Here is a 13,795-nt window from a genome sequence, read left to right on the forward strand (position 1 = left end):
CTTCTGACAACTACAATGGTATTCCTGGTCTCATGTCCTCTTCTAAATCCTACTTGAACTTCTGGCAGTTCCCTATCCGTGTTCCAATTGTTTCTGAATGATCTTCAGCAGTATTTTTTTTTTTTTGCATGTGATGGTAATGATGTTGTTCGATAGTTTCCACATTCAGTTGGATGACGTTTCTTGGGAATGGGAACAAATATGGGCCTCTTCCAATCCATTGGCCAGATAGCTGTCTTCCAAATTTCCTGGCATAGACTGGTAAGCGCATTTAAGGCTGCATCTGCTAATTGAAACAAGCCAATCAGTATCTCATTGGTTCCCAGGGCCTTAGTTTTTGCTAATGCCTCCAATGCAACTTCTACTTCCTCCTTCATTACCATTGACGCCTGTTCATATATTACTTTGTGAAATTTTTCAGCATCACTCAATTCTTTCTGGTATAGTGACTCTGTTTAGGCCCTCCATCTTCTTTGGAGGCTTTCTGAGTCACTGAGTATATTGGCCATACCATCTTTTAATATTGCGACAGGAGGCTTACATTTGTTCTTCAGTGCTTTCAGCTTGAGAAAGGCAGAGTGAATTCTTCACTTTTTATTCTCCACTTCCAGCTGTCTGCTCATTCCATTATAATACTTTGCTTTGTCCTCCTGAGCTGTCCTTTGAAATCTGTTCAGCTCTTTTGCTTTGACAAGTTTTACTTTATTTTGACTTCTACACTCTCAAGTTCAATTTTTAGAATCTCTCTTGACATCCATTTTGATTTTTTTCTTCTTTATTTATAATGATCATTTGCTTTCTTTGTGGATGGTATCCTTGAGATCATCCCACAGCCCATTTTGTCTTCAATCATTTGTTTTTAGTGCCTCAAACTTTAGTTTTTAGTCTCAAAAGACTGCCCCTGGTGTAGCTTTGACTGAGGATACTGAGGTTATCCAACCAATTTCTTTCACAAATGTAGTCAATCTGATTCCTATGAAGTCCATCAGGCGAGATCCATGTGTAAAGTTTGTGTCTTTAAAAAAAGTATTTGCAATGAATAAATCATTGTAAATACAAAATTCAATCATTCTCTTTCCAGCCTCTTTTTTATCACCAAGCCCATATTTTCCAACTGCTATTCCTTCTTTACTGCTTCCTACTTTTGCATTCCAGTCATCATCAACACATGTTGATTACATGTTCAGTCAAGTCTGGACTTTAAGAGTTGGTAAAAATTCTCAATTTCTTCTTCTTTGGCTCTAGATGTAGGAGTGTATTTTTGAATAATAGTTGAGTTAATGGGTCTTCCTTGTATGTGTATGGATATTATCCTATCGCTCACAACATTGTATTTCAGTATAGAACTTGCAATTGAGTTTTTTCTATGAATGCAACAGCATTCTACTTCTGTTTTTCATTCCCAGAATAGTATACCATATCATTATTTGATTCAATGTGGCCAAAACAGGTCCATCCCATGTGATTGATGCCTAGTAGGTCAATATTCATGTGTTCCATTTAATTTTTAACAATTTCCATTTTCCAACATTCAAACTACGTGCATTCCATGTTCCAATTGTTAAATGATGCTTGCTACTGTTTTTCCTCATTTCAACTGACTTCCAGTCTTGGCTTTACCACTGCAATACTATCCTCTTTCTTTAGTGTTCATAGGGTTTTCAAAGGCCTGTTATTTAGGAAGCAGATGGCCCATCCTGCTTCCTAGTCCACCTTTTAAAAAAATTATTATTAATTTCAATGAAAATTTACAGAAACTTTGGATTTCCATTCATTCATTGTTGCACTTTTCTTCCCTCCCCCACCCCAGTACACTACCCTCTTGAAAAATTAAAAGAAAAATTCTTCGATTGTTTTACAATCCCTCCCCCAGGTCCACTCCACTATGCAGCCTTCGCTCTGGACTTCTGTCATGAAGAAAATACCTGATCACATATCCTTTTTAAACCGTTTCTCCCTCATCTGTTTCAATGCAGTATACATTATTGAACCCATCTTTCTCAGTCTCCCCCCAACCCCAAGATCAGTCCTGTTTTACAACAGTGACACCATGCAGGATTTGTCCTTTTGTGACTGAGATCCTTTACTCAGCATAATGTCCTCCAGGGTCACCCTTTTTTAATAATATTGCATGGGTTCCTTGTTTTTCAATGCAGCATACTATTCCATTGTGTGAATATACCACAGCTTCTCTTTCCATTCATTTGTTGATGGACATTTAGATTGTTATCAACTCCTTGCTATTGTGAAGAAAGCCTCAGTAAACATGGGTGTGCATATATCTGCTTGGATGGCAGTTGTGGTCTCTTTGGGGTGTATTCCCACTAGTGGAATTGCTGGGTCAAATGGTATCCCTATTTGCAACTTTTTGAAAAAGTGCCATACCACCTTCCACAGTGGTTGCACCATTCATAGTCCATCTTAATCAAGGAGCTCCACCAAAACGTGTCTATCATGGGTTTGACATACCAGCAGCACATATTTCAGTATTACAGCAATCTCAAGTTATCTCAGTACAGCAAAGTGACAAACAAGTGCTGTACCATTTAGAACAATGTTCTCTCCAAACACAGTTAACACTTACCTTCCAAAATTCAACTACCCCAAGCTGGACCAAACAGACTTTTAAAACAAAGCCTGGCCCACCAGATCCAGATTGCTTAACCAAGAAGTTTCCTGCCCACAGCTGATTGTTAATGAAATAAAAGGCAGCCAGTTATCTTACACTTTACGGTTAACAAACTAAAAAATGTCCAAGAAGTTTACAGACAGCTTCAAGTAAATAAAAACCACTTACCTTCCAGAATCCAATTGGTCCAAGTAACTAGGAATAAGTAAGTATATAGATTAATATATACACATAAACTGTAAAATAAGCAAAACACAAGTCACCACAACCCTTATAAAACGGCTAGAAAAATGCTGTACTCACAAGAGCAAACTCTGTAACAAGCAAGCACATAAATATCATAAAACAGATATGCATGCTATGGGAAAGGCATGTGGAGGGTGTTTCAAGAGGTGTGACATTCAGCCTGGATCAATTTTTCCCGGCCTTAAAGAAGCGTAGGGTAGTCTGTCTGGCTAAACATGGTGTTTTTGCAAGTCAAGGGGATGGGTGCTTCCTGTCAGAGACAGTGGTCATTCTAATACAGACCAAGCTTGGCATAGTCCACAGATAGCTTCTGGCTTCAGAAACATGACAATATGAACAAGCTGGGGCTTGGTGAGGTGGGGGCAGGAAACAAAGTACATGAGACAGAATTTCAAAACACTTGCCTCCAAGGAGCACTCTGGTTTTACCCTCTCCAGGACAGACCTGTTTATTTTTTTGGCAACCATGGCATAGTCAATTAAAAAAACATCTGCACACACCTGCTTAAACAAGATTATAAATTTTAAATTATAAAAATATATTTTTAAAATATCATGGAGTCACACATACATGTGTACAACTGAAAATTCGCAGCCTCATTTACATATTATATTTTACAATAAGTAATGAGTTGGCACAGGATAGAACAGGGTTCAAATCTGTTGTTCATAGTGTCACTAGAAGTCATACTTGACTCTATAGCACCAAACAACAATAATAGAATAAGATGATAAGAAATTTTTAAATATATTCTCCATGCACATACATATAACAGGGATGAAATAATTATCATTTCTGTTGATAGCTTTTATTTAAAAGTGCCTTCTTCTACCATCCATTCCATGTTCTATATCCCCTCTGTAAGCACCTCAGCTGGTCATGATCTTTATCTGGTGGCCTAGACCTTTGTTTCTGAAGGGTCTTGGTCATTAGTAGTCATGTTATAATTGGGTTGCTATAATTTTCCCATTAACTTTAAACACATGACAAAGCAGTATTACACGATTTCTTAAGGGAGTTCCTATACTCCAGAGATATATTTCTTTACATATAACATATACCATCATCTTCATCATAATATAACAATAATAGATTATATTTGTTTCAATTCTCCTTGGTAATCAGGATTAATCACATCAGCCAGTACAATCAGTCCCTTCTTTGTCCGTTGATCAGAGGCATTAGGAGCCTAAAGTGGCTGGGTGGTATTATTAACTATCAATTCAATGGAAGTAGTAGAGCGTTCCTGCCATTGGAATTAAGATCTTAATACCTTGAAAGCACAGGGTAATGGTGTTGTTGCTGTTGTTGTTGTAGTTATGTGCCATTGAGTTGCTTGCGACTCATAGCAATCCTATGTACAACAGCCATAAACTCTGTCCTATCTTGTGGCAATCTCACATTCTCCTACACACCTACTCCCATTACCCCAGTCACGAAATCAATCCATCTCATCAGGGTCTTGTTCTCCTGCACTGTCCCTCCACCCTCCCAAGCATGACATCCCTCTCCAAGGACTGGTCCCTCCTTTCAACATGTCCAAAGAATGTCTGACAAAGCTTCAGAATCACTGCCTCCAAGGAGCAGCCTGGCTTCACTCTCTCTAGGACAAACCTGTTTGTTTTCTTAGCAGTCCATGATATATTCAATACTCTTCTCTAGCACCAAAGCTCAAAGGCATCAATTCTCCTTCTATCCTCCCTAGTTATTGTTCAGCTTTCTGATGCATAGCAAGTGATTGCAAAGACCATGGCAGGTGTCAGGCACGCCTTAGTCTCCTGACTGACATCATTGCACTTCAGTACTTTAGAGAGGTCTCTAACTGTAGACTTTCCCATCACAATATGTCTTTTAATTTCCTGGCTGCTGGTGCCAAGAGTGTTGATTGTGGAACCAAACAAACCAAAAGTGTGAATAATCTCAATCTCTTCATCATCTTCATGATGCTGCCAATAGGCTCAGAGGTGAGAATCTTTGTTTTCTTGGCATTGAGCCTCAATCCATACTGAAGACTGCAGGTCCCTGACCTTGCACAGCAAGCACTTCAGGTCCTCCTCATTTTCAGGAAGCAGAGTTGTGTCATCTGCATAACACAGACTATTGATGTCATTAGGGATAATAGTGAGTGGTGCTACTTCTATTTCCACTATTTGATTCTTGGATTCATGCTAGTTTAGAATATATACAGCCTGCTGAAGAATATTGTCCCAGCTCTGCAGGGTATTGTTTCCTAACTGATACCGTAATAGTGCCTTTAGAAGGCCATTTCACATTCCTTCCTTTTACCAAGCCAGCTGCTTCATGTTGATGAATCAGTGAATTCCATGAGTGTGGGCCTATTGTAACACTTAATTTACTCTAGAGTGAATTCTTTGATTTAAGACAATACAAGGTAGGAAGCCATGACAATGTGTAAGGTATATGCCATGGGTAGTAGTTTTGGGGTTTGGTGTTTTGTTTTTTTTCCTGTTTAATTTCTTTCTGATCGATTCTCTTTTTTCCCCCCTCACCTTTTTTTCTTTATTCTGGAGATTGTCGGGTTTGTTTTCTGTCATGTGTGTGAGTGAGTGTGTGTGTGTGTGTAGTTTTTAGATCACATATATTTAGTGAAGTTTTCAAGTACCTAATTTTGCTTAGATCTGCAATCAACATCCATGGTAACAGCAGCCAAAAATCAAAAGACACTCTGAATTGGGAAAATTTGCTGTCAAGGACCTCTCTAAGTTTTTGCTCTTTAAAGATCAGTTTAAAAATTAAGGTATACCTGATCTAAAACATAGTCTTTGCAATTGTTTCCTATGCACCTCAAAGTTGCACAATGTATGAGGACAGAAGAAGAATCAATGCCTTTAAACTGTGGTATCCAAGAAGAGTACTGAATATCCCATGAACTTTCAAAGGAACAAACAAGTGTATCTTGGAGGAAATGTAACGAGCTTGCTCTTTAGAGGCAAGGATGGTGAAGCTTCATATCACATGCATAAAGCATGTTGTCAAGAGGGGCTAGTCTTTGAGGAAAAGTCATCATGGGAGAAAAAGTAGAGCATTCAAAGAGTAGACTCTCAATAAGAATAACACAATGACTGTAACTACAGGTTTGAACATATCAGAGATTGTGAGAATGGCATAGGACAAGGTAAGGTTCAGATTTTTTTCATAAGATTTCTATGAGTCTTAGGTGACTTGAAGACACTTAACAACAACAACATATTGTTTATGTCAACTATTTTGCCTAAAGTTAAAAATGTCTTGTATATTTATTATTTCCTAAGGAGTATTCTTGGTACCAGGAAATCAAAAGACGAATTGCATTGTCAGAGACATCTCCAGAGTACTGAAGAGCAGTAGTCTGAATACTAAGGTGTGCCTGAGTTAGGTCATGTTGTTGTTGTTGTGTACCATCAAGTCAGAACTGACCCATAGCTGACCCTCTGGCAGGTTTCAGAAGCAGTTAATAGTTTGGGAGGAGATTGCCCATCCTTCTCCCAAGATCTAGGCCATGGTCTTCTCAACTATGAGCTATGCATCAGAAAGCTGGATAATAACTACAGAGGATAGAAGGATAATTGATGCCTTTAAGCTGTAGTGCTAGGAGAACAAACAGGTTCATCACTACGGAGGGTGAAACCAGTCTGCTCCTTGGAGAAAAGGATTCTGAAGCTTCATCTGACATGCTTTGGGCATGTTGCAAGGAGGGACCAGTCCTTGGAAGGAGACTATATGCTTGGGATTATGGGGGGGACAGCGTAAAAGAAGAAGACCCTCGATGAGATGGATTGACTCAGTGGGGTAATGGGGGTGAGGGCATTGGAACCAGTACAATAGAGCAGGGTTCAAACTGTTTGTACATAGGGTCTCAGGCAACTTGATGGCACATAACAACAAGAAACCTTGATAGTCCAGAGGTTAAGGATTCAGTTGATAGGGCTCACAAAATGTGTTTAGAGGGATGGGTAAATGAAAGGAGAAAGATCTGGTGTGAAAAACAACGTATATGAATTTTATGAACTTTGGATGTAAACTGGTATAAAATTAAAAAAATTAAAAGATTCATCTTAGATATAAAAAAGAACATAACCTCCACAAAGATTACATTGACTTTAAACTGTAGTGAATTCAATGGATATAGTTGTAGTCATTGCACAGGATTTCTATGAGTTGGAATTGACGTGAACATAAAGACTATACACTTACATAGCATTTCTAATTCTTTCTCTCTAAAATTCCAAATTTTCATCATTTATAATTTTCCTCCAGAATAAGCAATTCACAGTTCTTTTTCTTTTTGTTACATAGAAAGAAAAAATAGTTGAGAGAGCATGAGAGAGAAAGAAACTAACCCCAAAAAGTGAAATGGCCTTTATTGCATAGTGTGAGAGGGACACCAAGTGACCATGCATGTGGAGAAGGTCAAAATGGCACTTGGATAGAAGTTTTTGCAGAAATGTTTGGCAAGGAAGGGGGAAAAAAACCAACCAAAAAAACCCCACCACCCTGTATCTAAAGTAAATCCCTATCCCATTCAGAACAAAATCCTGCTCTTTCCATAACAGATGCCATCTAGTGTAGTCAACCTGCCATCAGATCGCTCTCTGATTAACTTCTGGAAATGGTGTCATATCAAAGTCTCAGTGCTGGTCTGAGTATTGAGTACTCAGCAGTGGTTGTAGCTAAATTTGCTTTGGTGCATGTAAGTATAGGCAGCTGAGTCCATGTATAAATAACCTTCACCCCTATCAACATGGCCATTTTGTTCATGAGTTCATTGAGTTTTGACAGAGAGAAAAGTCTTTGTTACATACAGAATATGTAATCCTATCCACTTGATTATTAAAATTATCCACTGCCAACATCACAATTTGATGAACATTCACATGAAATAGATATATCACCACTTCTTTGGTCTGTTCAGTGATATCTATTCACATGCCTCTTCCCAGATCCATATTTTATCATTTTCAATCAGTTCTAAGTCCCCAGTCAACAAGCCAAAATATAGCCCATAAATCGATATACAAGTGTATATCTGGAAAATGGAACAAAACAGAAAACTGGACTACTATTGTTATGTGCCATTGAGTCACCTGCAATTCATAGTGAACCTAAGTATAGTACAACAGCTCTGAAGCTGTGCAACCTATCCTGAGCCAGTCTCACTGACTCCAACGCACCCACCCCAATTTCCCCAGTTACTGTATCAGTCCATCTCATCCGGGGTCTTATTCTCCTGGGCTGCCCTTCCATCCTTCTGAGCATGTCTTTCTCCAAGAATGTTTCTCTCCTGGCCACATGTCCAAAGTATGTGAGATGGAGCTTCAAAATCCTAGCCTCCAAGGAGAAACTTGGTTTCACCTTCTCCAAGTCAGACCTGTTTGTTTTCTTGGCGGTTCATGGTATGTTCAACACTCTTCTGCCGTACCACAACTCAAAGACATCAGTTCTTCTTCTGTTATCCTTAGTCATTGTCCAGCTCTCTGATGCATAGCAAGTATTTCAATGACCATGACCTGTATCAGGTGCACCTTAGTCTTAGATTAACATTGTTGCTTTTCATTATTCTGGAGAGGTCCTTGACAGCAGATTTTCCAAGTGCAATTCATCTTTTGATTTCCTGAATGCTGGTGCCAAGAGTGTTGATTATGGAGCCGAGCAAGCTGTAACTGTTAACCTCAATCTCTTCTTCATCCTTCATGCTGCAAGTTGGCCCAGTGGTGAGAATCTTTGTCTTATTGATGTTGAGCTTCAATTCATATTGAAGGCTGCAGTCTTTGACCTCCTGCAGCAAGTGCTTCAGGTTCTCCTCAGTTTCAGCAAGCAAGGTTGTGTTATCTGCATAATGCAGGTTGCTGATGCCACATTCCTCCTCATAAAGCCCAGCTTCCTGAATGATCTCTCCTGCATATAAATTGAAAAGGCATGGAGACAGGATGCATCCATGACACACTGCTTTCCTGATTTTGAACCATGCAGTGTTTCCTTGCTCCGTTCTGAGAACTGCTTCCTGGTCCAAGTATAGGTTTTGTATAAGCACAGTCAAAATTATGCACAATGGGAGAATTTTCCTTCATCTTTGCCCTTTAAGAGTATCCCAGGAAGAAACTGCAGTGCTGCCATACGCTTCTCAATGTGTCTGCATATCACTTAGTACCATTTCTTAGCTAGGCACAAGTTGTCTTTCTCTCATTCAATAAGGGACTCCCAATAAGGTCAAAGTTATCAGATTAGATACTTTACAGTGACATTTTAAGTCTCTTAGAATTACCCAGTGTCTAGTAGTCTCCCAAATCTGACTATTTTTCTCCAATGTACAGTCATTCTCATTAAGCCTTTGGGAAAGATTGAGAGAAAGATTAACAGTAAAAAATACTGTCAGTGTGATGGGGTACTTTCTCAGGGAGATTCAACCTTCCTCTATTCAAAGAGTTATGGATGGTAAGTGGACTCAAGCATGGGAATTGTTTGTGGACCCATAACTCTTTATTCTAATTATTCAAGTGAGACTGCCATTGACTTGTCCCAGAATTATTGTTTGTTCATAGTTAAGCAAATATTTAGTAGTTTTATCCTCTAGTTCACTCCTGGGAACATGATGACTAAGTAGGCAACATCATAAATAATTATAAGTGAAACTACTCTGATTTTTATTTCGATTCTGCTATAGTATGTAACTATGCCCATGTTTTCTTTGTTAATTAAGAACCACAATGGAGCCCCTACCACCACAAGGTCCAATCAACCCCATTGAAATTGTTGTTGTTAGGGACCATTGAGTCAACCAAGACTCATAGTAACCCTATAAACAATGGATTGGCCCTATTTTGCACCATACTTTTCATCCCTTATATACTTGATCCCATGTTACAGTCACCATGTCAATCTATCTTGTGCCTTTCCAATCATAATGGTTTAGTTCCAAGGTTTATTTCCTTTCAGAAATATTCCCAAAGTCTGTGAGACCAAGTTTTACCATCCTTGACTCCAAGGAGAACCCTAGTTGTACTTTTAAAAAAATATATTTGTTTGTTCTTTTGGCAATCCATGACAGTCCATTTGGTACTCTTCTCTAGCACCATAGCTCAAACACATTTATTCTTCTTCTGACATCCTTACTCAGCTTTCAGATGCATAGCAAGTAATTGAAAAGATTATGGCTTGAACCAGGTGTATCTTAGTCTTTTAAACTAATAGTGTTGCTCTTTAGTCTTCAGCACTTTTGAGAGGTCCCTGACAGCAGATTTCCCCAAAGCAACATGCCTTTTGATTTCTTGACTGAAGGTAGCTAAGGTGCTGATTTTGGATCCAAATAAGATCAAATCATTGACAATTTCAATCTTTTCTCCAACTCTTCCAGTGGTGAGGAGTTTTGTTTTATTTTTTTTTTTTTAGTTTTGTTTTATTGATACTAAGATGTAAATTGTATGAAGCTGTAATCTTTGATCTTCTACAAGCAAGCAGTTTAGGTCTTCCTTGTTATCAGCAAGCAAAGTTGTGTCATAATGCAGGGGGTTTTAAAAGATTTTTATTTTATCCTGGTTTGCTTACAAAGTTCATATATTGTTTTCACACCATCTTCATTCACATTGCATTTCATACAATTATTCCCATTCATTATATTTTGTGAAATTAATCAACATTGTCATACCTGTCTACTTTAAGTGTGCTCTACTGTACGTAGGGTTTTTAAAGGCCTGTTATATTTCAGAAGTGGATGGTCAATCCTTCTTCCTAGTCTGTCTTAATTTGGATACGTAGTTTTAGAACATTATCTGACAGACAAGCATTTTACCGAGCAGATGAAAGACACTTCCCTTACAGAAATAACCAATACATTCACTGTCCCCCTACCGAAGCATGTGTGTCTTGTCTCTTCCCTTTCCCTGACACATCACAATTCCTAGAACTCATGCCTACCTTGTCAAGCCCTTCCTTCCCCAGCCACCTCTTGATATGATAGCTTAGTCCACAAGTCACTTCTGTGATGTCTTGCAACACACACTGCTACTGATCTCTCATCCTGTTGTCTGTCTTGTGTTTAGGAGGATGTAAGTCCAAATCCCACGTACCAGTTTTGGGGAAAGATTTTTGCCTGAGACAGTGCAGAGGGAAGATCCTTGCCACTGAGCTTCTGCTATGTTTTGTGACTTAGTGTCTCTGTTTACACTGAAGTCACGTGATAATTTCCAAGGTCCAGAAGGTCTTCTCTAGATTTGATATAGTGGTAGTGTTTATATGGCCCTTGGGCTGGACATAAACTTGAGACTGAATGGCCTGGCCTCAAAGCCTGATGGTAAAGAAACTGATGGACTTATGGAAGAATGGGCATTCGTTATAGGGTGGTCTCAGATCCTGTCTTGTGTGATTTCAGTCTAGAGATCAAGGTGTGCCTAATCCAGCCATACTCTTTCCAATTACTTCCTATGCATCACAGATCTGGACAATGGTTAAGGATGACAGAGAAGAATTGATGTCTTCAAGTTGTAGTGCTGGAGAAGAATCTTGAACATACCGCCAAGAAAACAAAAAGATTTGTCTTGGAGAGGGTTGAAACTAAACTTCTCCTCAGAGGCTGGGATTTTGAAGCTTCATCTCATATACTTTGGGCACGTGGCCAGGAGAGACCGGTACTTTGAGAAGGACATCATGCTTGAAAGGGTGGAGAGACAGCGCAGAAGACCCTGGAAGAGATAGATTGATACAGTAACTGGGGCAATGGGGGTTGATGTATCAGAATTAGTGAGACTGGCTCAGGACAGAGCAGGGTTCAGATGAGTTGCAGGCGACTAGATAGCACATAACAACATTACAACAACAATCAACATTGAAATATGCCCACCTTGCCCTGTTCTCCCTATTTCCTTTTCCCACCCCACCCTCTGCCCTCAAATTGTACGACCTTATGATTTTCCCCCTGCCCATCCTCATCTCTTTGCTCTTACCCTCCCCCTCTTGGATCCTTATACACGATGATGCAGGTTTTGCAATGCTGATAAAAGAAGATGCTCAAGCTACCCTGAAAGCATTGGCAAAAATAAGGCCCTATGAATTGAACAAATACCAATCTACATGTTGCAAAAAACAGATCCTATGCTGGACATGCTCACCAAGCTAATGCCAAGAAATTTGGAAGACAGTTACCTGACCAATTGACTGGAAGAACCCCATATTTGTTCTCATTCAAAAAAAAGATTATCCAGTGGGGCGGCAGGCCTAGGGCTTAGCATTCCTCCGACTCCTTAGCGCTCCTCATGGCGGGCGACCGGGGCCAGAGAGTGGAGTCTGTGGGCTCGCCGTTGCTGTCGCGGAGCTACAGCAATTCCACCATGTCGTCGTTGTCTCCCCTCGGTCACCAGAGCTTCCCGTTTGGCGAAGATGACAGTGATGACGAGGCAGAAGGTGTGGACTTAGAGGCCAAGGAGGCGGGCCTGAAAGAAATGGAATTACACGGCTGCCTGCGCCAGTGAGGTTAAGTCAAAAGATACTCCAAAAGATCAGAAACAAGTGCGCTTACCAGAAAGTAGCCTGACACCATGGGAAGTGTGGTTTGTTGGTAAAGAAAAAGAAGAACGTGACCGACTGCAACAGAAAGCACTAAAGGAAATAAATCAACAACTAGAAGGCAGAAAAAAAAATGGAAGAATGAGGAAAAAAAAGAAAAGAATTGCTGAAGAAAAGCTCAAGGAATGGGTTCAGAAAAAGAATGAACAGAAAAGAAAAAGAAAGGAAACAAAAAATTAGTAAAGAAATGGAGAAAAAGCAGCAAAGGAGCAAGAGAAAGAATATTTGCAAGAAAAAGCCAGAGAAAAATACCAAGAGTGGCTGAAGAAAAAAGTGCTGAAGAAAGTGAAAAGAACAAGAAAGAAAAGGAAAAAGAAAGGCAAAAGCAAGCTGAGTTACAAGAAAAAAAAAAAGGAAATAGCAGGGGGGAAAAAATTAAGGAATGGTTGGAAAATGTGAAAAATAAACCTCGTCCAGCTGCAAAGAGCTATGATTATGCCAATGGAAAGCTTACAGGCTTTTACAGTGGAAATTCCTAGCCAGAACCAGTATTTTATAATCCATTTCCATGGAAACCAATTCATATGCCTCCTCCCAAAGAAGCTAAAGATTTCTCAGGAAAGAACAACAAAAGACCTGTGATAAGTTAGCCACACTGGCCATCTCTGATAATTCATAAAGCCAGAAGTAACCTTTGCCTTGGGACTTTGCACAAAATACGTTAACACATGTGGGAAATAACGTATTTTTACCTGGAGCTCTTTAATTTTCAAGTAAGGAAGAATATTTTACTGCTTCATCAGTAGCTCGCCATTTGATTTGATGAGTGTCAGGTTCCCATTTGTGCATTTGTATTCGGTGGTCTTCGAATATCTAGCAAATAGGCTAAGGAAGTATGAGGAACATACTTTATCATTTTGATTTTTCTAAGTGTTCCAAGGTTGACCTTGGCATATTGTTTTGCAGGATAAGTGATGGTATGTCTACGCGTCATGTTTGTATTCATGGAATTAAAACTAAAGTGTGATACCATTAAAAAAAAAGATGAATTCACACGATGCTGCATTGAAAAACAAGGAACTCATGCAATATTATTCAAAATGTGTGACCCTGGAGGACATGATGCTGAGTGAAATATCTCAGTCACAAAGGAACGAATGCTATATGGTACCACTGTTGTAGAATGAGGCTGACATCGGGGTGGAGGTAAGACTGAGAAAAACTGGATAAATTATGTTTACTACATTGAAGTCTATGAGAGAATAGTTTAACAGGATTATCTTTTAGGGCATTATGTTTATCATAAGAGTACGGAATGAAGGTTGCAGAGTGGATTCTATTTGGGGTGGGGGTAGGGTTGGAGGTGTGCGGGGGGAGGGTGGATTGTGTACCAATTAAGGAGTTTTTCTTTTGCTTTTCGAAGAG

General features: G+C 39.4%; 1 pseudogene; it reads left to right on the forward strand.

Moving 5' to 3' along the window:
- Window positions 1–13,095, forward strand: part of LOC102876709 — a 16,624-nt pseudogene extending 3,529 nt beyond the window's left edge.
- The last annotated feature ends 700 nt before the right edge of the window (window positions 13,096–13,795 follow it).

This window comes from Elephantulus edwardii, unplaced genomic scaffold (genome assembly GCF_000299155.1).
Source record: "Elephantulus edwardii isolate Elephantulus edwardi_28Jun2011 unplaced genomic scaffold, EleEdw1.0 scaffold00319, whole genome shotgun sequence".
Classification (NCBI taxonomy): Eukaryota; Metazoa; Chordata; class Mammalia; order Macroscelidea; family Macroscelididae; genus Elephantulus; species Elephantulus edwardii.